The sequence below is a fragment of the Macrobrachium nipponense genome, chromosome 21, assembly GCF_015104395.2.
Source record: "Macrobrachium nipponense isolate FS-2020 chromosome 21, ASM1510439v2, whole genome shotgun sequence".
Lineage (NCBI taxonomy): Eukaryota > Metazoa > Arthropoda > Malacostraca > Decapoda > Palaemonidae > Macrobrachium > Macrobrachium nipponense.
In genome coordinates, this window is record NC_087212.1 from 1,598,986 (window position 1) to 1,624,420 (window position 25,435).

Below are 25,435 nucleotides of genomic sequence, written 5' to 3' on the forward strand. Positions count from 1 at the left end.
GAAGAAAGACTGAAAAGTCAGGAAGGCAATGAACTTTTTGACTAGCAATTGACAAGTGTTTTTCTTATCCAGTAACACCAGAGACAAAACACTGGCCAAATGAACGTTTTATCAATCACGACATTACAAAACTACATTAATTCAAAACTTGTTATTTAGCTGCTCAAAGACGGGCACTAAACCTTACCAATCCATACATGTGCTGCAATACAGCCCAAGCTTTTAGACTATTCCCTATAAGTAATTGATATCAAGCAGAAGGTAACCATGAAGTAATCAAAAAAAAAAAAATTTAAAAACCAACTTAGAAACCCCATTCATTTGTGCAAAAAGAAAAAAAAAAAGATGACATATAAAAGAAACAATCTGAATGAAGCCTGTTCAGGATAAAACCCTAATCAAAATTTTCCAAAATACAGAAGCAATTCTCCAAATAACAAAACAGCTTTTGTAATGAGGGTGAAGTAGATTAATGATTCTAGTTGAAGTAATAAAGCAATTTACTGCTTGTTGGAAGGCTGAAACAGTAATAAGATTATTACTGAAGAATATTAAACTTTCTCTTTCTACTGCCAAATAAACAGTAAGTCTTATATTGGGCAGTAGAAGAAGAAATACAAAGCGTGTTTTTGAGGTATACTGAACCAAGGAGCTCCCCTTCAGTAGGGACTTCAGAGTTCACTGATGAAGAACAAGCCATCCAGTCAAGAGAAGACCACATATAAGTAAGAAAGCTAAGGATATTCTACAACCTGAAAAATGACGTAACAGGGAAAGGAACAGATTTCAATAACAATGATATAAGAGGGCTCAAAAGAAGTCTGATTAAAAGTTGGATGGTAGAATATTTGGAAGCCTCAAAAATTAGGAGCCAGGGTTGATGAACCCTACAACAAATGAAGAACTTTCAAGTTTAAGTAGTGTACCAGCAAAAAAATATCGGGATCTCTAATTACCCATTATATTGTACAAAATACAATTTTTTTTTTTTTTTTTTTAACAAACTACTGCTTTGCTAAAGCCCAGTAATTATCCATTTAAAGCACAGAGTGACTATATGCAATTCTAAAATTAGGACAGACATTATGCCTCCCAGGGTCTTTACTTTAAATGCAGAGGTCAATATGACAGTTAACCTCATGTCTTTGCACAGGACAGACCTGATGGAAGCAAGAAAATAGATGGGGAAGTAGAGAGAGGCTTATAAAATTCCAGGGAAAGAAATCCTACAGTTACATTTCCAGGAATAAAACAATCCTCCAAAGATAACGAAGCATCAGTGGATTCTTGGCCGGCAGAAGTTATCTGGTAATCTTAAAGAAATTAATTTGTTTCGAGATGTTAAGTGAGGTCGAGAATAAATTCTTCTTGAACACCAACTTTTCAATCAATGTAGGCTCAATTTTGAGTGGCAATGATTCAAATCTTTCAACAGTGCTGATTCTATAGGGATGAATCTGCAAAACAAAGTACAGTAACACGGGTTGTGTTAAATGGTAGAAAATGTGATACTGCAAAATATAAAAACTTCCATTGATGGTAAACAATGTTTGACAACCTGGCAAACCAGGTCACATAGCAACAATAAGTAAAAACAACACAATCCATTCAACTATTTAGAAATAAATCACATGTCCACGCAAACTTACTGGCAAAAGCATAATAAGAAGTCACGATATGTGGTATTCAAAGAAGCTTTAAAAATACCGTTTTCAAAGTACAGCTCATAAAAAAGTTCTCCAGTTATAACACACTCAATTCTTATCACATGAACTTGACAATGGCAGTATAACTGGGCTTCTAAATCTAGGCATGACATGACATGGCACACTTCAAGTCTTCAACATCATCCAAAAAGAAACACTACAGCCTTATTTCCATTCTCAATTGATTTCCATCCAGGAACTGTTCAAAGTATTTTAAATTAAAGTATCACAATGTTTAAGAGCTTGTTAACAATATGTTAAATCACTTAGTTCTGGCCATCCCCAGACCAGACAACAGTGCTTGTGTTAAATGCATTCGCTGACTGGCAGACGCATCCTTGTCCTCTTGAGCTTCGTCTGCCATTTCAACGCTTCCTTCGGTCACTTCGTCTTCGTCATCATCTGGCCCGAGAAGGTTTCCTTGCTGTGCTACTGACTGGGAGGTGGAATCGACACGAGACCGAACCGAAGTTTCACCTTCTGACTTCAAACGAGCTCGCCCTTCAGCACTCCAGATTTTCTTGCTGGGTGCAATTGTGCTTCTGAAGAAAGAGAAAACATTTTAAAGAAATCACATATGAAACCAAGTTCCTCGCCATTATGTTCAGGTAACGTCTAATATTTAAAAAATCATTATGAATACTGTACAGAAAATATTTAATATATCTGACCTTATTAACACATTATGGCTGTGACTAGTTCCACTGGTGAGATGTGTACTTGTGGAAGGTGCAGAAGACTGTGCATCTTCTGATCCAGTGGGAGTGCTCCACTGGGTATCATTTAAATCTGTCACGGCTTTATCTTCAAAGCATGTAGTATTTGCCATGACAACACTGAATGGCTTAAAAGGACTAGCACCACTTTCAAGGGATTCAACAACATAGCTGTCTAGAAAACTAAGGTAAGATCAACTGACAATTCACCATTCAGTATTTTCTCTTTGTTTCTGATTACTTTTAAACTCAGTTCAGAATTTGAAAGCCACGTACATACCTCCTGCACACTTTCTCGCAACTTTAGGTCTGAATTCAGGGTGTATGGTTGCAACATCTTAACTATATCAGCACATATTGTTACATCATATAACCCGATGTTTTTAAGGCACTGCAAAATGGCATTATTATTTTCTTGTATGCAATTCATCAATCTAACTCTCTCTACAAAAGTATCTGTGAAGTACTTGGATACCTGTTTTGGGTCTTTACCGTAATGTAAGTTGAGCATACATGCTATTAGATTTATATAAGCCTTTGGTAACGGGTTTAAGCTGAATATTTTTAGTAGGAGCTCTTGAGATGCACTCATGGCACCATTCACGCTGTTTTCTTTGGAAAAACCTGCAGGAAAAAGAAAACACTGAAAACATTTTTTTTAAAAGTTCCTTACATCAATATAAACTACAGATGACTTTCTTGAATATATCTTCATCTACTTACGCATAATTGTAACTCCATTTGAACCTTATCTTTCTATTATATAGTATGTAACTTATCTTTCTATTATATGGTATGTTTGTTTGCATAATACAAAACTATAGACAATGTGAATAGTATATTATACCAACCTTTCTCAAAAACAGTGACTAAAGATTCTAACAAGCGACTGTCAGGAAGACTGTTATTCATTATCAAGGGTGATAATAGCTCTATGCACCAAACTACATCTTCACAATATTGAGTTATTATTGAGGATAGTTCTCCGTAAATTATTTTTTGTTTACTGGTGTCCTGAACTCTGGTAGAAAACTCTAGCAAAAGTGGTATAGACTGCCTGAAATATATGAAAGGAATGTTAATGGATTAGAAAGAAAGAAACTTGGAAGTTTGAAATAACAGGAATCTTTAAGTCTAGAAGTGACAAAAGAGATTTTGATTTTGATATTTCATCCCTCTGCAGTTCCTGGAAAAAAGAGCACATTAGGGGTTACACACAATAAAAACTAGACGTCTACATAAGTGGAGCCATTCAAATGATGGAATGCCAACATACCAAATCTAGAGGGTAACCTGCTTCTCTTAGAGACACACTTCGATGATCTCATATGCCCCATTCTTAATTTTTAAACATTTTCCAATTTAGTTTTATCCATTTAAACAATGGTATAACTATGCATAATAATAATAAGCTAATGCAATACTTTTAAGCACAATTATAGTACATAGTCTTTTTTTTAATAGCATGTGAGGTATGTACAGGAAACAATCAAGCACGCAAAATGAACACTTGTCTAAACTTGTAAAAACAGTGTAGTATTTCAAATGTACAGTATGGTACATACCTGGTAATTATGAGGATTTGCCATTGCACATAGCAAAGAAAGGGTTTTCGACTGAAGGCTGGCATTAGAATGATACAAACAGTCAAGTACAGCCTCAAGGTGAGTGGGAGTCAGTGCCTCTTCGAGTACAGAAACACACTTGCTAAAGCTTTCAACCCAACATACTTCAAGGTCGATATTGGTACTTTTCAAAAAGCTGAAAAAAAGTCATAAAAATGGCTGGCGTATCAGAAAAATGAAACATAAATATACATAATATTTACGAGCAGTAACTGAATATACTTTCATGTTAAACAAGATAATTAATTCTGCCACCAGGATCAAAACATCATTAAGTAATTGCACTTGATGATAAAATGCCCTCACTAAGATCCTAAGCAAATGTAGAGCTACTTTAACTAAATGGTATTTATGCCACTAAAGACAGTTGCTGTTAGTTGGTAATATCAGATGGAAACTTATAACTAATAATACTGCCAAAAGTATTGCTCCACCAAAAAGACAAAATACTTCCTTACTTTCATTTTTACATAGTTCAAACAGGCTATTGGGTAACACTAAAAAAACCAGGATATACTAAACATGCTTCCTTCTTGTACCAAATAATGGCAATCAGAAAAATGGTTTAATCAATAAAAGAGTCTGACAGTCATCATCTGCACTTACCCTAATACAACCTTCAGTGCACTGGTAATCAAGCATCATGATGTGGAAGCGCAGTAATTGTGAATACACACTCCAGGAGAACAGAATAAAGAGCTACTTCTTTGCCACCCCAAGGCTGGCCAACGACTGATTCTACTGCTTCTATAACCGATGCAGGAACCTGCCAATCTTTGCTGGATATCTGCTGAATTACTCTGGAAGGATCAAGATGTGTATCTATTTAAAACTCTTTCTGCACATGATACTGTTACAGAAATGTACATCTGTATATACAAGGCTTCAACTTGAACACATAACAACACCAGAGCCTTAACTTACCTCAACATCTGCATTTGAACAAAAGGAGCCTGGAAGTGCATTTACTTGATAATCTTTGGGAAGGGCACCATTCAAGGCCTGAGTCAATAAATGCGAAGCACTTTGTGCAACCTGCTCTCGAAGGTCTGCCTTTTGCAATCCGCAATCCTAGAAATTAATAATGTGGAAAGTCATTACAGATCAAAGGGATACGTATACTGAAATATTCAAGACCAACCACTAATTTTGTTTTTGTGTTGGATTCACCAAACACTATCAAAGAATACACTTGTAATCATAAAGAAATAACAATAACACAGTACACCATAGTGAAACTGACACCTGTACAGTACAAAGCTTAACATTACTATCTTCAAATGAAATGACTGAATCCATTGATACTGATGGCAAAGTTTACAGAAAGTAATATTAGTTACAATCATGCTATAAACATTCAATAATTTGCAATTTTAAGAACACTAGTGTACTAATTTGCAAAATTTCAAGAATCACTCAATTGAAATTTTAACATTCTGACAAAATTACACAATCTCAAAGCTAATGCCATACCAGTTTTGGAAAAAGTCTGTTTTCTCAGAGATAAGTGGCAAATGATGTTTTCTAAACTGCAATAAATACGAGCATGTTATGAATCTGAAATAAATTACAATGGTACAGGTGGGAGAGGATGTCTTCTGTCTGTGGAATGACTACCTAATACTGCCTCTGCTTCAACCTGACTTTATACTGTACACGGCATGAGAAACTGGTGCTAAGTTCTAAGTAAAATTAATATTTCCTTATGAGGATACATCAGGTATTATTACCTTCGTGATACTGAAATAATTTACTGTACAGTACTTTCTAAACCTGCAAATGACTGACAATTTCTGATAGCATGTATCTACGAAATTTCTTCGTGCTACCAAATCCAATTATTGCACTACAATAATTAAAGCAGAGTAAATAACCATCCCAAAGATTTGAAGTCATTCATTCCCTTACATCCTATCAATGCACATAAAATGGAAGGTGATTCTGAAAAAACTGTAAATATGATAGAATTGCACTCATGAATCCTAATTATACTTCCTTCCTTGCTTCACTGCAACCCTACACATACTAAAATACATAACTGAGTTAAGAAATCTCTCTTACTTTATAAATTTTGCACAGTGAATTGATTGCAGCTATTGCACACCAGGATCCTGATCAGTAAGAAGGTGAAGCAAATGAGGTATTTGATCAGCAGCATTGTCTTGCAGTTGCTCTCCACATCTTGAAGCTACAACACCAACCATTGCTGCAGCTCTTCGTCGAATATACACCTGGGAGGATAGCCATAGTTCCAATACAGCAAACATATGATGAAAGTTAAAGCAGTACATACCACCATATTTTCAGAAAATTAAAATGAATATAGCTGTTACCCTCAAGTTACTGATATCTAACCATAAAACTGATTTCCTGGATTTTATTTTGTAAAACATGGAAAATGAAAATAATTATTGTACGACAGATCTACAGCATTTTAAGGTTCTATGAACACCCTAAACCTTTGTAATGTTCCTAATCTTTCTTCAGCTATTTGGACACACTTCTTCCTTTTTCTGTTCATCTTGCTGTTCATATTAGGCTGGGATTAGATACAACATCTATATCATTGCCATCATTATCATCTTACTGAGGCTCTAAAATACAGTGAGCCTTTGCAGTCATGGTGCAGCAACTCAGGACAATACTACCTATAACACTTTACTTCAATATAACTATACTACTTACATTATACTTAACAGCACAACTCTTACCTGCTTATGTGCAAGACAGTGAGTAAGAGAACATATGAAAGATGGTGTAAGATCCGGTGTGACAACTGTGGGAAAGGAGGCCAGAGCTGCAGCAACCTGCAGAGCATTTGGTGCAGTTAAGTCCCGTTGAATAGTGTTGACTAGCAATAATGTTAGTTCCGAACCTGGGCCCAAGCTTTGGCTAACATAAAGATATCCTGCAAAAAATAACAAATGTATTTCATAAGGCATTCTACTGGTGTTCTTTTTATGCATAGTAAAAGACTGTTCTGTATAAAAACAGGAATAATAATAATACAAGGTAAGATATTAACATTCTAGTGTGAAAATACAATAATACTCTTATCAATTTGAGACATTTAACATATTCAACATTTAATCCTATCTAGAGAGTGATAAGTTCTTCAATCTTAAAGCAATTTATTTAAACTTATCAAATTAAGATGTCTGTGTACTGTACTTGTGATAAAGAGCATATTTTGTTAAGATTATCATTAATAACTTCATCCGACTTTTTTGGAAACCTGATCTAATATAACTATAATTTTCTTACCTATTTTTTTGTGAAGAACAATAGGGCACTGGGTTAACTTTATAGCGTGTATATGCAGATTAGGAAGATCATACCCTCGCACACTTGCTATCAGTGCTCGGCATAACAAATCAGCAACAACTGCACTACTAATTCCTGGACTGGATAAAACTTTCACCCATTCCCTATTTTCATGTTCAATACACTCCTGTTCTTCCTGGTGGAATGAAAGGTAAAATAGCTTTAAAATTTCCTACTTATTTCCTTTTTAACTTTTAACACTGTTTAACCTAGGTACGTACTATGTATTGCAGTTAAAAATATCCTGTAGGTGGATTATATGCTGCAAATATTATCTAGAATTATATTTATGTTCAATGATGTCAGCATTAACAATGTGGCTTTATCAAACCTGTTTAGAAATTCTTCTTGCACTCTGAAGCTTCTCAACGAAATTAACAAGACCAAATGAGACATTTTTAAGTCCTGAAGGATTTCCGAAAGTCTGTGAGACTGGGTTACTTGAGTTGGTTCCTCCAAGGATGCTGTGAACCAGCCCACTCAGTGTTTTTTCCAAGACACTAGACATCTTCTATTGTGTCTAACCAGAATTTTGTCTTGAAACATTACTGGAAAGGGAAAACAAATTAGTTTAAAACGAGAGAGAAACTTTTTTGTTTCTTAAACACAAATCGTTTACTTATAATCCTCAGGTACAATACACTAATAAGCACCATGCCACTCATTCTCTAAGGAAATCTTCAGGTTATTCCCTCGTGGTAGCATTCTACCCACTGATGAAACCCCTTCTCAAAGCTCATTATACTGCACCATATGTGCACTGAACAGTAATTGCTCTGTTAAAACAATTTAAACTGATAGAAAGCCAGCCTCATCCACTAATACCACACTATCGGTCTTACCTATATTGAGGGATATTCTCTCACATCCACTGTAGCTTGCAACAAAAGCATAAAACCATTTAAGACACTGCTTTAGTTCCCAGGGCATAAGGTAAAATATAAACTGTGCACAACTCTGAGCAGTTTTCTTACTTACAGCATAGGGGCTTGGCTGGATTAGTGTGCTAGCCTGGGAATTTAATATTTCATGAAACAGCAAAACTTCACGAACTGGTAAGTGCATGTTTACATGACTTGAGAAGAAGTTTTATTCTGACTACACTACCACTGAGCAGCAGAGCTTGACTCTCATAGCCTAGGTGACAGCTCATGGGTTTTTCTGTTAGTTTTTAATATGGCTTGGACAAATTTACTTTTCATTTTCATGGGAAACAGTTGGTTTACCTATTAAATCACATCAGTTAAGGTCCACTTAGGTGTACCCACCCAATAAGGGCTCAGCAACCTAGAATGACTTAGGTTAGCTTAGAAAAATCCAGATGGGTATGTATCTTTATACTTTCTTTCTAGTTCTGCCTGATGAGGGGTATCGCAGAGTGGCAGGAGACCCCAACCAGGTAAGGACCCAGTACCTAAGGTATGTTAGGTTAGTAAACATATCTGTAATTACCTGTCTTATAACATCATGGGTAATTCTAAGGAAAAGCTCGGCAAGGAGATATTGTTTATCAATGAAATTTTTTGACAGAAAAATATAGGTAGAAAAGTGTGTAGCTTCCTTTGTAGTACCTAATACAGTACTGGTAAGATAACTTGAAAAATTAATAAAAATATGGAAAACCTACTGTCTTTTGTTTACATTTTCATGCTGAAGCCCATTGACGATTAATGTAAAAACATAAAAAAGAAGGTGGTAAGTTTCCCCACATTATTTTAGTAAATTTTTCTGCGTCACATAGTGTAAAAAACCGCATGGTACAGGGGTGGACCATGTACGATCAATGTGTACAACCCCAAGAAAAGTACATTATAACGCGTCCTGACACCGGAGTAGAGGTCTTTAGCTCCATTTCTCACCAACAACAAGTCGCGACTGATGCCCATCTCCGATGTCAGGACGCGTTATAATGTACTTTTATTGGGGTTGTTCACGCTGATCGTACATGGTCCACCCCTGTACCATGCGGTTTTTTACCCTACACCTTTTCTATGTTTGTACAGTAAGTAAATAAATTCCATTAATGAATAGGGCTAGGTGGGTGGTAGGTAGGTAGTAGGCCTTTGCAAGTACACATAAGTAGCTAGGTACTAGTAGTTAGCCTATACCTACCTTCCCTAAAACTGGTATACCATGTTTTAAAACAATGTATGACCTATATACGAATAACATATTTTTGAGCAACTATTTATTAATACAATTCCTATTTTTCTAACTGGTGTAAATGGCACTCACCACTTGGTGGTCCCCACAGGGGGTCACCCAGAATCGTTGGATAACGGGGAGGGGAGTCTTACTTTTTTATCTTTAACCTCATGCAGTGGATTTTTGTAGATATCCTCGAATTAAAATGACCCCATTTTTCATCATAATAAACTAAATAGACGACTAACAATGGCCAAGACCCAGTGACGTACCCTGGGCTGGGCAGATTTTTAGAAAGTTGGCTTAGCAAGCGCACAATCGGAATCTATCATTTAAAAGTTAAAAGGCAGTGAATATCGTCATATTTCACACTCGCTGCCAAATGTCATATACCTTGTTCGTAGTATCACGAGGGACTAATTGCGTTGCAACTCATTTGCACCTCAGTTGTTAACCTGTCTTCATGTAAACAAATAATCAGTGTTAGCAGCGAACAGACGAAGTTAGCGAACTCAGCGACTGTCTGTAGCTCATAATAGCGATAAAAGCACTAGCTGCTATCTTTGTACATTGCTTTCTACAGGTTATTGACTGATTTTTATTTATAAATGAATTTGTTATGTCAATTCTGCTTACGATGTGTTAACAAATCACTACAAATCTTCATTCAGTCAATTCAAGGCTTTCATATTAACACGCTACTTCTGGTAACATTGGAATAGGAAAATTGTGCGCATTACGCTCTGTTCTTCATGGGATTTAAATTATAACACCATCAACGTTATACTAGAAAACGTATACATAATCCATGCAATCAAATTTATGTAGGTTAATTGAAATCAGCATTTACCTTTTTTCATTCCAAAACAATCCGATAGTTCAACGATGACGGATGCACCTAATTTTTTAGCCTATGAGAATCTGGAATTCATAAATGACGGGTTCTTATTGGTTCCAATCTCCCACCTCCTCCGATGATCAAGAGTGTCGATGACGCGCATAGTGTAGCTTATGCTCAGGTACACATGCAAAGATATCCGAGTCCGTAGAGGAGTTCCTTATTTTGAAAATAGAAATCCACGGAACAGATAAATAAATAGATAAATAAGTAGAGAGAGAGAGAGAGCGATTTAATGTGAATGGACTAACATGATTAAGGTAGAACCTGGCAACGGATGGGACATATACATAAATATTTTCCTTCATACTCAACCCTATCTATTATACGAATTCGAAAGAGTATACCTGGGTGACACTATACACTGATCAAACAGGATATAGGAATAATTTGATGGTAGCATTATATTAAGAAATTTTCCAGAAATAAGTAAAAAATAAATATTTTTTACTTTGTTACGTCTTCCAGATTGAAACCTTGAATCTCAAGTCAACGGGCCCTTTGGGCTTATTCTGTATGAATAGGGGTTATCTTTTCAATAATTATATAAAAAATATTATTTTGATATCAATAAGGATTTTACAGTTCCTCACACCTTTTAGGGAACGGTTCCTACCAGAACAAGTTCCTTGACTCTGCTGATCCTTCGTCTGCACAGCTGAGAGAGTCTCTCTTCTGCCATTATTATTACTCCCACTGAAGTAGACAACATTCGTATGAGAGGACACCATGGCCACGAATAATGAGGCGTAAGCTTTTTTATCTCTCAGCATCACCCGTTTTTGTCGTTGTTAAGTGATAGAGTTGCTGAAATTACTGAGATTCTTGTTGCCGATGTTATGTAAATGCGAGTGACATTCTGTGGATGACGGAAATTTCAAGAAATTCCTCCTACCTTAGTACCTCTGATTTATTTAACAGTTAGCAGTTAGATGTTTTATGACTAGATGATTGGCGTCATTTTTTACTGTTCAGGTGATATATGCCTGGTCTATTTTATAGGTTGATATATAGACTACGCTTTATCTTAGTAGACATAGGGTACCAGCCTTTAGCTACCTACTATATATAGGACCTAGGTAGGTAGGTATAGGCTAGTATTTTGGGTTGTTATACCTACCTAGCCTAGTACCTAGTAGGCTCCTGCAATGAGTACGACTTCAGTGGTCGCGCTGTCATTAGTTTTGTTTATTAAAACATTTTCTTATTCTGTATCTTATCTCCTTGACAGCATAGGAGGAAATGGTATGTTATTAAGGGGAAATTAATATACCTAGTACCTATAAATTGAGTGATGAGTCAAGTGCCAACAGTGATGGTAATTCGTGGATGGATGATTAAGCTGGTAAATGGATGACAAATTCATTTTTTGTAGGCATACTAGATTATTCACTCAACCATTGGCGTATCAAAGTGCCACTCACCTTCTTGTCAGTGGTAGGGAGGACTGCCAAAGCATTGGGGTAATAAATGAACAGTTAATCCAAGCAAGTGAACTTCAGACAGTTGCTTTTTAATGGAAGAAACTAATAGGTATGCCAAGTCGAGAAGGCACAGTATAATCTTAGTGGCATACAATGTTGTTCTTTTCAATGAAATGAGATTGATAATGTGTTGCAGCAAATTTTACTTTAACCATTATCACATTTTACACTTTAATGTCTTTTTCCTATATTTTTTAATGTGTACTTTGAACGTTTTCTGACATTCGTGTGATTCGCAAGTGACCCAACCTGCCATGTATAACCTAACCTAAGCTTGAGTGCCCCCTGTAAGGGGATAGTAAGGTCAGTGACTCACAGTCAGTGTCCTAATAAAGGGACTCGGGAGAGGTGGTCTGCCCTGGGCGGTGATTTATTGACTGCTGTCGGACAGTAAGTCATCTTTGTTCCGACACGGCATACAAACCTTCGGTCCTTTTACAATAGGAAGGTACTAGCGGCAGCTGGATAGGTCGTAAGCTTTCGAACAAGGTGGGGTTCCAGGTAGTTAACTGCTTGTCCGACAGGCGCGCGCGCGCGACTGGGAGGTAAACAAATCACTTTTGCTTTCGGCCTCACAGCGAGTGGACGTGTGTGTTCGACGCTCTCTGCCCGCTTCTCGTCGTCTGCTTTCTTGAGTATATGGTTGTGTTTGTGTATGAAAGAATTCATTGTAAGTACAATCATTTCTCTCTTTTCATATTTTGAAGTGTTATTGATTAATGATGGAATCTCCTCGCCTCGCTACCCCACGGAGACTATGCCCGGGTACCGAAGGGCGTAAATGCGGGAAGTTCCGCTCTTTCCCGGAGATAGACCCTCATATATTGTGTGCTCGGTGTCGGGGGCGCGAATGCACCCGAGCCGAGCCTTGTGATGTTTGCAATAATTGGTCGGAGGCGCAGTGGACTTTGTATGAGGGCAGGAAGAAGCGAAGGCCTGCAAAGGAGTCGTCGGAAAGCTCTCCCGCGACTCCTTTGGTGACGGACACTTCGTCTTCTTTCCTGCCGCCCGCTCAACTCCCACGTATCGCGCCTTCCCCTTCGGGGGGGGTTTCTAGGTCCTTCTCCTCACCTGACTTGTCGAGTGTGGAGGAGGGCGCTAGATACCCTGACGTCGAGTTGTACTCTGGGTCCTCTATCCGTTCGTCTTCGCGCGAACGGGTAGAGGATCCTCCTAATCACCCGACTTTTGCCTCCTCAGGTGCGGTTGCCGCGAAGGATGACCTCGGACAGGTGTGGGCATCGTTGGGGCTGCAGGGCGTGCCGAGTGTCCAGGGCTGCTCTACCATCTCGCTGGCTCCGTGGCGGTCACCCATGCAACAGTTACGACCACCACCACGACCCTTACAACACCCGGCTACGCTTCACCTCCTCACCTGGTGTACACCCCGCACGCGGTCTCTGTAACACCTACCACATCGGTGCAGGGGCCAGTCGCCGTACCTCGGGGGAGTGTGATGCCGCCACCTGGGTTTGCCGTGCTGCCGCGACCGGACTTCGTGTGCCCGAAGAGCTCGCCCCTGGACCTCCCACCAGTACCAAGGATGTCTGTGCCGCTGGTCCGTCCATCTGGACCGCCTGCACAGCCTGCCGTACCTGCCGTACCTGCCCAGCCGCTGTTCACGGACGTGACGTTGATGACCACTGCTGCCGTTCCTGTTCCTGCTCCTGCCGTATCGACTGCCGTTCCTGTGATGCCTGCACCTGCTGACGTTGTTCCTGTTCCTGGCTCCGCTGCTCCCGATGCTGATCTGTTCGGACAGGTGCGTCCGGGCCCTGTTGCTTCGGCAACAGCAGCCCCGGCTCCGCCCTGGATGACAGATTTGACATCGGTCCTGAGGAGGTTGACGAAGAAGAAGAAGAAGAGGAGGAAGGTGTCGTCGTCGTCTTCATCGTCTTCTTCGTCGTCGTCGTCGTCTGCCGCCTCTTCCCCTTCTTCTTCTAAGGCTCCCCCGCCTAAGAAGAAGAAGGTCGCCTCCCCCCCCCCTAAGAAGTCTCCTTCGGGAACTTCTAAGGGCCCGTCTCGCTCTGGTGAGACGGGGGGTTCTTCCGCTGGTCACCCTGCTCCTTCGGGAGCAGGACCCGTCTCTTCTTCCGCAAGGAAGAAGACTACGGGGACCAGAGGAGTGCCGGCTAACACCGGCACTTCCTCACCTGCTGTTAGTGGTTCGGCCACGGCAGCAGGATCCGTCTCGGCCTCTCGTTCGCGAGAGGTACCGAGTGTACGGTCGCCTAACAGCGACCGTGCAGCTAGGAACCAGACCTCTGAGCCAGCTCAGCGTCAGGTTCACGGCACGGAGCGGAAGACTGGTGACAGCCGCTCACACGCGACTCTCACCAACCAGCTCTCGCTCTCGCGGCGAGCAGCTGGCTACCCGGGCGGACGTGACGGTCCATGACCGGCCACGGGCTGAGGCTGGGAAGAGGTCCCCCCGTTCGCCGGCACCAGCCACGGCTGGTACCAGCGACGTGACGCGCCGTGAGGATACGCACCGGTCTCACCGTGACAGTGGAGCTCGCCGGTCGCCTGACCGTCACTCTCACAGAGAGCGATCGGGTACGGCGACCAGCACCAGCTCCTCTGACACACGAGACCGGGGCCGCTGTTCTCGGTCCAGCCGTTCTCCACAGCGAGACGACTCGACTAGGCCTGCAGCTCGATCGCCACCGCGGGTTGGCGATCGCCTGCAGTCTTCCAAGCACACTGGTTCTGCCAGCGAGCGAGGAGGGAGCGTCAGGTCTGCCTCTCCCATACCTTCAACCTCCTCGGGTTACACCGGGAGGGGCGAGGTATTGAGGAGTGATCGTGAGGGGTGCGCCCCTCAGGATCCCACCACGTCGTCATACGTACCAGGCACGGTTCTCGGACCAGCCAGGTCGTACGCACAGGTGGTTGGAGGAGACCGAGAGGGGTCTGTCGACGTGTTCCTCCCCTCGAGGGAGGAGGGTCTCGGGAGATGCTCCTGTTTGAGGGACTGGATGGTCCGACTCCGCAGGACGCAGTTACTCCTGAGATCCAGAGGAACTTTGCCGAGGTTATTGCGCTGATTCGTCAGCACAACGACCTCGGGGAAGGATCGCCGCTCCCACCATCCGAGCCCACGTCCCGGCTCGAGTCGTTCTGGGGCCCGAAGAGGGAACCCAGACCGACGGTGGGTTTGCCGCGTTCTGAGCTTGCAGACTCAGTGCTGGACCAGGTGGAATCGCTTGTCTCCGGACAAGACGGTTCGCTCAAGTCTGGCAGGTCGAGCAAGCTGCTTCCACCTCCTCTGCTGCGACAGCGGCGTTTTTACGTGCATCCGAGGATCCGATGCCGCCCAAACAGGTGAACCCGGAGTTAGCCAGGCTGACTCCGGGTGTGTCTCTGCAGCAGCTCCTGTCCGAGAACCTATGGTTCTCGCAGCAAGAGGCACTCGGCCTGGAATCTACTGCCATGGCAGCTTTCCAGGCCGTCTCCTGGTTAGATCTGTGTCCCCTCACAGTATCTAAGGTCGCAGCCAACTCCGGGGGAATTTCTCCCGAAGATGACTCGGCCTTTAGGAGACTTTGCCAGTCTGGAGGAAGAGCCATCTCCTTCCTTGCCCACCAGACGGTGAACCTGTGGGCCAACCTGGTTCTCCGACGAAGGGACGCTGTCCTGACTCGGGTTTCCAGGGCGGCGGGCGTGAAGCGCTTTGGGTCTTCGCAACGGACCTCTACGGAGTTCCACATCTCTCTTCCCAGGAGAGATGGTGGACGCTGCGTGGACAGACGGCGCACTGACGACAGTGACCGTCTGGTTCACCAGGCAGTCTCGAAGGCTTCTGGGCAGCCTCGGACTGCGGCCAAGTCTAAGAACTCGGCTAGCGCTTCCTCGGTGGCTAAGACGGTAGCTGCGTCGAAGCCCCGGGGAAAGACTCTGTCTTCTTCGACTTCTACTAAGGGGGAGCCGTAACCAGCCCTCCTCCCAGCCCTCCTCCTCCCCGTGGGAAGGCTCTGGGAAGAAGTCGAAGAAAGGGGGGAAACGCTAGGGACGGCGTTCCCCCTCACCTGCTGCCGGAAGTGGGGGGGTGCCTGGCCAGCCATTGGGCAACTTGGCAGCGCTACGGCGCCGAGACCTGGATTGTAGATGTCCTTCGGGAGGGATATCTATTACCCTTCGAATCTCGGCCACCCCTCACCTCCAACCCGGTCCAACAGCAGTCGTACGTTCCAGGGTCATCGAAGGACGTAGCATTGAGACAGGAGATCAAGACCATGCTGAGCAAGAGAGCTGTAGAAATCGTCACGGATCAGTCACCAGGCTTTTACAGTCGACTCTTCCTGGTGGAAAGTCTACGGGAGCTGGCGCCCGGTGATAGATCTCTCTCCTTTGAACCGGTTTGTTCGCCAGACCCGGTTCACGATGGAGACGGCAACGTTCAGTGCTCGACTCCATCAGGGAGAACGATTTCATGCTTTCAGTCAGGGACTTGAAGGATGCGTATTTCCAAATACCCATTCATCAGTCCTCCAGAAAGTACCTCCGCTTCATCCTCGACGGGACGGTGTACCAGTTCAGGGCACTTTGTTTCGGTCTTTCAACCGCCCCACAGGTGTTCACGCGAGTGTTCACTCTGGTGTCTGCTTGGGCCCATTCGCACGGGATACGTCTGATGAGGTATCTCGACGATTGGTTAGTCCTGGCGAGCTCCCGCTCGCAGTTGCTACAGGACAGGGATCGACTGCTCGAGTTCTGTCGCGATCTGGGGATCGTTGTGAACTTCGAAAAGTCCGATCTCGAGCCCAAGCAGAGGATGAAGTACCTGGGTATGCTGATCGACACGGTAGCAGGGCGAGTCTTCCCCGCAGACTCGCTGGATCAGCAGATTCAGGGAGGCAGCCAACCAGTTCCTGTCTCGGCAGGAACAGGTAGCTCCAGCGATGGCAAGTCGTGATCGGACACCTGTCGTCACTCGAGAAGTTAGTCCCTCACGGGCGTCTTCACCTGCGGTCTCTTCAGTGGAGACTAAAGGAGAAGTTGGTCACAGGCGACGGATCCCCAAGCTTTCCAGTGTCACTGACACCGAGGTGAGGCAGGACCTAGCCTGGTGGCTGGACGACAGGAACCTCTTAAGAGGAGTGCCTCTGCGCACTCCCCCCCCGACATGCAGCTGTTTCTCAGACGCATCGACCGAGGGATGGGGCGCACACCTGGAGGAGTTGCTGACTTCAGGAGTGTGGGACGAGAACGACAAGCACCTTCACATCAATGTACTGGAACTCAAGGCAGCGTTCCTCGCTCTCCAAGAGTTCCAGGACCGCTTGATGGGACACTCAGTGGTGTTGATGTGCGACAACACCACGGTAGTGGCCTACGTCAACAAACAGGGGGGGCCTAGTGTCTCTCCCGTTGTACCAGTTGACTCGGCAGTGCACGAGTGGGCCGAGGCACACTCAATAGAGCTGTCGGCACGCTACATTCCAGGGAAGAGGAATGTAGTAGCAGACACGCTCAGCCGTCGGGATCAGGTGATAGGGACGAGTGGTCTCTCACCAGGACGTGGCGGAAAGGCTCTTCGACCTGTGGGGGCGACCAGTCGTGGATCTGTTCGCCACCCGGCACAACAGGAAGCTCCAGGTGTTCTTCTCGGCCGTGCCGGACCCATGGGCAGCTGCAGAGGACGCTCTCCAACACCCGTGGGACAACCTCTTCGTCTATGCCTTTCCCCCGTTCAGCCTGATTCGCAAGGTGATCAGTCGAGCACTGGTCATCACCCGAATCTCAGGATGATCCTGGTGGCTCCCAAATGGCCACAGGCCATTTGGTATCCGGACCTGCTGGCTCTTCTCGCAGGAGAACCGAGAGAGATTCCCCCTTGGCACAACCTTCTCGCCCAGCCACACGTCGAGCGGTACCACCGAGCAGTCCAGTCCTACGTCGTTCACGGCTGGCTGTTATCCACCATCTCTTGCGAACGAGAGGCTTTTCTCGTAGCGCAGCAACAGAGATGGCTGGAAACGTCCGTCAGTCCTCTGCAGCTGTGTACCAGGGAAGTGGGCCGTCTTCTGTGGTTGGTGTCGTAGACGGGGTCTATTCCTCTCAGAGCCACTCTTCAGCAGGTAGCGGATTTCCTCGTTTTTCTTCGCCGAGAGAAGCTCCTCTCAGTCCCCACAGTCAAAGGATACAGAGCCGCCCTGGCTCTCGTCCTGAAACTGAGGGGATTGGACATCTCGAACTCGTTCGAGATCTCCTTGCTTATGAGGAGCTTCGAAAGGTCTTGCCCACCCAGGGAACTCAGGCCCCCTGCTTGTGGGATGTGACTCTCGTCCTTAGGAGTTTGACTCGAACGCCGTTCGAGCCACTCCGAGGAGTCGTCAGACAGGGATCTGACCCTCAAGACCCTCTTCTTGCTGGCCCTGGCATCGGCGAAGAGAGTAGGGGAACTTCATGGTCTTTCCTATGATGTACGACACTCCAAGGGGATGGGGATCTGTGACGCTCGATTTCGTCCCGAACTTCGTTGCGAAGACTCAGAAACCGTCGGTCCCTGACGACAGGTTCGAGTCCTTCACGATTCCCTCCCTAATGGACTTCACCGATAATGATGCGGATGAGATGCTGCTTTGTCCTGTGAGGGCGCTACGGCGCTATCTGAAGAAAACTCGACACCTCAGGTCCTGAGTGTCGACGCCTCTTCGTTAGCACCGGGTAACCAAGAAAGAAGTATCCAAGAACACTCTTTCATTCTGGCTGCGTGAGGTCATCAGCGGTGGAGGGCGTATGAGGATGATGGTAGTGACGACTACCGTACGTCCCTCCGAGAGCTCACGAAGTCAGAAGTATTGGCCCCTCGTTGGCGTTTTCGTAAGAACTTCTCCGTGGCGCAGGTCCTGAAGGCAGGGGTCTGGTCTAACCAGACTACCTTTACGTCCTTCTACCTTCGGGATATTGCCCACAGGTCCTTGGATACCTTTTCCTTGGGACCCGTGGTGGCTGCTCAACAAGTTGTGTAGCTAACCCAGACCCTCGCAGGCTGAAACAGCATCGAGTCCTGGTGTGACTGTGTGGATGGATGTGTGAGTGAGTGAGTGACTGGCTCCCTCTTCCCATCTTTTCCTCCTCCTCTACCTGTGGGCAGAGGGCCACGGTCGTCACTACGCGGATGATGACGAGATGCAGGTGAGCTATATGACAGAGCCCCATCCTATCCCTTTCACTAGGGATAGGAGCAAAGTATCCACCACTTCCTCCTACAAGGGGGGGGAAGTGGACTGCCTACAAGAGTCAAACCCATGACTTTATATTTGCTCCTGTACAGGAACAAGTTCTTACATTGCTGGTACGAAGAGATACGCTTGCCTCTCTCTTAGTACTCGGTCCAGAGGTCTGACCATTGATCCTGCGGTGCACACCCCGATCAATCGGACAGAGGCTTGGATCCCTCCCTCGCTCTTACGACCAGGGAGGCTTCCAAGGTTGGGCGAACACCAGTCTGTTCACAAAAGACTCAGATTCCTCCCACCAAGAATGAGTCTTTCCTATTGTAAAAGGACCGAAGGTTTGTATGCCGTGTCGGAACAAATGACAATTTGTCCAAAATTGCATTTTTTCCTAACTATACAAACCTGAGGTCCTTTTACACATAGCCCCACCTCATGCCACCCCTCACTCTGCAGTTTTTGCTTGGGCCAAAAGCAAAAGTGATTTGTTTACCTCCCAGTCGCGCGCGCGCGCCTGTCGGACAAGCAGTTAACTACCGAACCCCTTGTTCGAAAGCTTACGACCTATCCAGCTGCCGCTAGTACCTTCCTATTGTAAAAGGACCTCAGGTTTGTATAGTTAGGAAAAATGCAATTGTTCCGATACGTAATACAAACCCTCGGTCCTTTAACAATAGGAAGTAGCTAGCGGCAGCTGGAACGGTCGTAAGCTTCGAACAAGGGGAGAACGGTAGTTAACTGCTTGTCCGACAGTCGCGCGCCGCGCGACTGGGAGGTAAACAAATCACTTTTGCTTTCGGCCGCGGGTGTGAAGGACTTGTTCGTCATCGCTCTCTGCCCGCTTTCATCGTCGTATGCTTTGTTTATATTGTGTTTTCTCTAACTATGGTTTGTTTGACTTGAAAATGAAACTGTAAGTACACTGTTTTCATTTTCATTACTTAATTATGAACCCTTGAATTATGTCTCGGTGCCGAGGGCGGGCGCGCTCGCGCCGAGTCATGTATTTGGGCGAAGGGTGTAATTGAAAAATGTAAGTACTTTTTTCATTATATTTTTGCCCTGTGCGTTCGTTACCGAGAGTGTGATTGCGCTCGGCACGAACTTTTTTAATTTTGTATAAATAGAATGCAATGAAAGTGGATTCGCAATTGCAATATTCTTTTCATTTTCATTTATTGATTGCATGAAATTTAATCTGGATCAATTTTCGTTCTTACCCGGAATTGATCCTTACGATTTTTATGTGAAATGAAATCGCAAGTGCAGTATTCTGTTTCATTTTCATATATATTTTATGATAGCATCATATTATTGGATCAAGTTTCCGTTCTTACCCGGGAATTGATCTTTTCTCCTTTAAGTTCTATGAAGTGAATCGCAAGGGCAGTATTCTGTTTCATTTTCATATTACTTTTCACTGCTGTGCGGGGGTGGGGGGAAGCGAGGTCTGCCAGGAAGTCGTCGGAAAGCTCTCCCGCGACTCCCTTGGTAGCCGATTCTTCGTCTTCCTTCCTGCCCCCCGCTCAGCTTCTTCATTGTATTTTGTATTTGGGGTCTTCCTTGCGTTCGGGGTGGGGCATGTCTTCCCCCCGTGCGTGAGGGAACCCCTCTTACTAATCTATCTATGTTACCGCAGGTGCTACATCCGTGGGAGACGACCTTGGATGTAGATGTAGATCCTCACGAGGTTTGTACTCGTTGTCGGGGGCGAGAGTGCTCCCGCAACGAGCCCTGTGTAACGTGTATGCATTCGTCAGAGGCGCAGTGGGTGCTGTACGAGGACACAAGAAGTCATCGGAAAGTCCAGTGACTCCTTTGGTAACGGACGTCCAGTTGTACTCGGGGTCTTCCGTCCGCTCTGGGTGGGGTTCTCTCCCCCCAGGCGCGAGGAAGCCCCTCTAACTAACCCGACTGTTGCTTCCGCAGGTTTGCCATCAGCGAGGACGACCTGGAACAGGTGTGGGAGTCGCTGGACTGCAGGGGTTGATTTTCAGCGGTTGGCGGGGTCGGCAGTGGTCACTCATGATACGGTAACCACTACAACAACCACAATCTCGACACCAGCATATGAGATGTCACCGCACCTGGTGTACACACCACATGTCATGTCGGTAACACCCACGGCTGCAATCCAGAACCAATTCCTGCCGTGCCAATCAGGACGGTGCCACCGCCACCTGGGTTCTTTGTATTGCCGACCCCGGACTGCCGCTGCCCAAAGAGTACCCCCCTGGACCTGCCGCCAGTGCCGAGGATGACGTAGCTGCCGACAGGACGCCCTGTCTCTCCTGTGGTACCTGCCGTGCCTGCCGTACCTGTTGCTGTCCCAGCCGCTCATTCCTTTCCTTTCAGATCAGGTGCCTGCTGCTCATTCACTTTCAGATGTTCCTGCTGTTCCTGGACCTGTTCCTGTTGTTCCTGCTGTTGGTGATGCTGTCACAGTCTCAGGTCTTTCCGGACAGGTGCAGTCTGGGCCCTGTTGCTTCGGCAACTGCCCCGGCTCCCTCCTGGATGGAAGACCTGACGTCTGTCCTGCGGAGCCTGGCGAAGAAGAAGAGGAAGAGGAAGAAGGTGTCGTCGTCGTCTTCGTCGTCTTCTTCGTCGTCCGCTGCCTCTCCCTTCCCCTTCGACTTCTAAGGCCAAACAGCCGAAGAAGAAGGAGGTTGCCTCCTTCCCCCCTAAGAAGACTCCTTCGGGATCTTCCTAAGGGCCCCGGCTCGCTCAGGCGAGCTGGGGAGCTCTTCTGCTGGTCCTCCTGTTCCTTCGGGAACGGGGCCCGTCGCTTCTTCTGCAACGGGGGGGAAAGAAGAAGTCGACGGGGACCAGAGGGCACCAGCCTCGGCTGGTGCATCCTCACCTGGTGCTAGCGGGTCTGCCGCTAAACCAGGTTCCGTCTCGCCGCTTCTCGTTCGCGAGAAGCACCGAGTGGACGTCTTCCAAGAAGACCGTCCAGCCAAAGTTTTGACGCCCGAGCTCGCTCGCCGTCAAGACAGCGGCGCGGAGCAGAAGACTGGCAAGAGTCGTGCACACAACTCTCGCCAGGCCAGTGGACGCTCTCGCAGCGATCAACTGGCTGCTCGGGCTAACGTGACGGGTTCGCTGATCAGCCACGGGTTGAGGCGAGGAAGGAGTCCCCGCGGCCGCCGGTACCAGCCACGGCTGGTACCAGCGACTTGACGCGCCGAGAGGGACGCTGGCCGGTCTCGACGCGACACAGAGCCTAGCAGGTCACCCGTCCGCCGCTCCCGTATGGGGCCGGGCGGAGGACGGTGACCAGCGGCAGCTCGCCTGACGCTAGAGATCGGTCTCGACGTTCTCAGCCGAGCCAATCGCCCCAGGCGAGCGTAAGGCTAGGCCTGCTGCTCGACCGTCACCGCGGTTGACGATCAGCAGCAGCCCTCCACGCACGCTGGTCCCTGCCAGAGGCGAGGGGGGAGAACGTCAGGTCTGCCTCTCCCATAACGGGTTGAGGCGAGGAAAGGGTCCCCCGCGGCCGTCGGTACCAGCCACGGCTGGTACCAGCGGCTCGACGCGCCGAGAGGACGCTCGCCGGTCTCACCGTGACAGCGAGCCTAGCAGGTCACCTGACGCCGCTCCCATCGGGACCGGGCGGAGACGGTAAACCAGCAACAGCTCGCCTGACGCTAGAGATCAGCGTCGACGTTCTCAGCCAAGCCTCTCGCCTCAGGCGAGCGGCAAGGCTAGGCATGCTGCTCGATCGCCACCGCGGGTGACGATCAGCAGCAGCCCTCCAAGCACGCTGGTCCTGCCAGCGAGCTAGGTGGGAGCGTCAGGTCTGCCCTCTCCTGTACCTTCAACCTCCTCGGGCTACTCCGGGAGGAGCGAGGTACCTATGAGTGATCGCGAGAGGTGCGCCGCTCGCGGACCCCGCTATGACGCCGTATGGACCAGGCACGTTCTAGGACCGACCAGGACATACGCGCAATTAGCTGGAGGCGACCGTCAGGGGTCTGCCGCTCTTCCTCCTTCTGAAGGAGGAGTATCTAGGGATCTATTCTTGTTGGAGGGACTGGACGGTCCTACTCCGCAAGACGCGGTTACTCCCGAGATACAGAGGAATTTGCAATAGTCATTAAGCTGATTCGTCAGCATAATGACCCCCTGCGAAGGATTGCCGCTCCCACCAGCAGAGCCCACGTCTCTGCTCGAGTCGTTTTGGGGCCCGAGAGGGAACCCACCCAAACCGACGGTGGGTCTGCCGCGATCGGAGCTTGCCGATTCTGTCTCGAACCAGTGTCTCTCGTCTCCGACAAGAAGGCTCTCTCAGTTTTCTGGCCGGTCGATCAAGCTACTTCCACCTCCTCTACTGCGACAGCGGCGTTTTTCTACGTGTCTTCGGACACCGTATTTAAATACTCCTTCGGTTCCTCCTGAGAGGTTTCGACCTCGACGAGGACTGGAATGAGTCGGAGGACGGTTCGGCTCTCTCCTGTCAGGTGTCGATCAGCCCCACCCAGACGACGTTCACAGTGGCGGCAGACCCTTACCTACAGTGAGAGTTCGTAACCCTCCGCGGGAAAACGTTTTCTCCTGACGATACGTTTTCCCAGACTCTGAGAGGCCATCGCCGCAAGGCGATGGCTGCTCCTACTCTTCTCCAACTGCTAGTTCCACTGGAAGCGAGCGAGTATCCAATTCCTTCCCCATTCCCTCTCTCCTTACGGCTACGAGGAAAGGGGAAGGATCCTACAGAGATTTTCTTTGTAGGATCCCACGTTCTTGGACTGCGCTATACCGGGGGGACCTTCTGGGTCCTACCTGACGTAAGCCCCGGTCGTTGAGGAGGAATCCTGCTCCATTCTCGATTTCTACGGGAATCGAGAGGACCACCAGCCGATATCGTTTGACGAATTCGGTGGGGGTTTCGCAGACTGCTTAGAATTCTACGGAATTTCTAGCGCATTCAGAGTGTTCGAGTTTTTTACGATCTTCAAACACTTACGCGAGACCACGGTCCAAAAGTGAGCGAGACGAGAATCCCGATATGTTACACGATAATCGGGAACCTCGCCTATGCTCGAATTCCTGGAATTTCTAGCATTGTGAAGAAGACTGCTGCTGAAGAAACTGATCTCACAGTAGGCGACCAACCTGGAATAGAGGAGTCGGACGGGAATATCCAGTTTGGCTTGAAACTATCGTCTTAGTATTCTGTTCACCATTGAAGCTTTCCTTCGAGGAAGACTTCTCCTTCACTCTCTTTGATAGAGAACGAAGGTGGTCGATCTCCAATCCTTATTTTGTTTTCTTGAAGGAAAGAATTTAGGATGGAGATCGTTGTTCAGGAATCCTACAAATATACTACTTATATTAACCTCGCGACATGATTCTGCTAAGCAGTTGAATTGTCCGAACAGGGGTAGGCGCATATCCTAGTTATTCTACGGATTGCGACTTAGACGAGAAGTATTCTAATTGAACTGCAACTCGGGGTTGCCTGCAACCTCCCAGGAGTTTTCAGTTTCAATTTTATATACTTATGGTTTTGTCACGACAACACCATTTCAACTTTTATATTTACCGAAATTCGTTTCGCCTAAATATAAATTGCCCGAGCATATCTTTTATGCTCGTAGTTCTAGCCGAACGCATTCCTTCGTGGAATAATGGATTACCTGGCAACTCAGGATGACGAGTCAGCAGGCTCAACCACTGCGTATTGAACTGCCCGATAGCAGCTCAGTATCAGCTGGGCCTCCGAGATTCACGGTCATGTATGTCTCTCTCTCCCCTGCTTGATTGACTACCGAACCGTATCTCTGCCTAACAATCATGGACTTAGGTCTCTGATTAACGGGGATTCTCGCAATAATGAAGGACCATCTACTGCGGTGACGCTAGATTCCATCGCCTTCGACATTGCGAGAATTTTCAACAGAGATATCTCTTGGACTCTTTCATCTTTCTGTTTACCGCACGGTAACAGAAGTCTGTACAAGTCTCCCCGTTGCATCGCACTGCGATAATGCGAATGATTTTGCAGACATCTGAGTTTGTCTTCAAAATATCTCGGATTCGTAGGTGTACAATTGTTCATTGTTCAACCCGAATTACAAGATGTGTCAGAAGACATCGCCTACTCTCCGACCTGACAGCTCTACCTCCAAATGTTCAGCCCATGAGAAGCAGTTCTTCAGGCGGCTTTCACCTGTGTTTTCATTACCGAAGAACGCCCCGCTTTCATTGCAACTACGACTTCTCACCGGACAGCAATGAAATAGCGGTTAGCGTTTTCAGTCAGTTTGTAAGCACAGGTTATGAATCTTGAGATCCTTCTCTCGATTCATATGTGAAGACGTAGGTTTGCATTCAATATCTACCTTCGTCTTCAA

General features: G+C 46.3%; 1 pseudogene; it reads right to left on the minus strand.

The window, feature by feature from the left end:
• Window positions 1-1,076: 1,076 nt before the first annotated feature.
• LOC135197679 (AP-4 complex subunit epsilon-1-like) lies at window positions 1,077-10,027 on the minus strand (annotated as a pseudogene).
• Window positions 10,028-25,435: the final 15,408 nt, after the last annotated feature.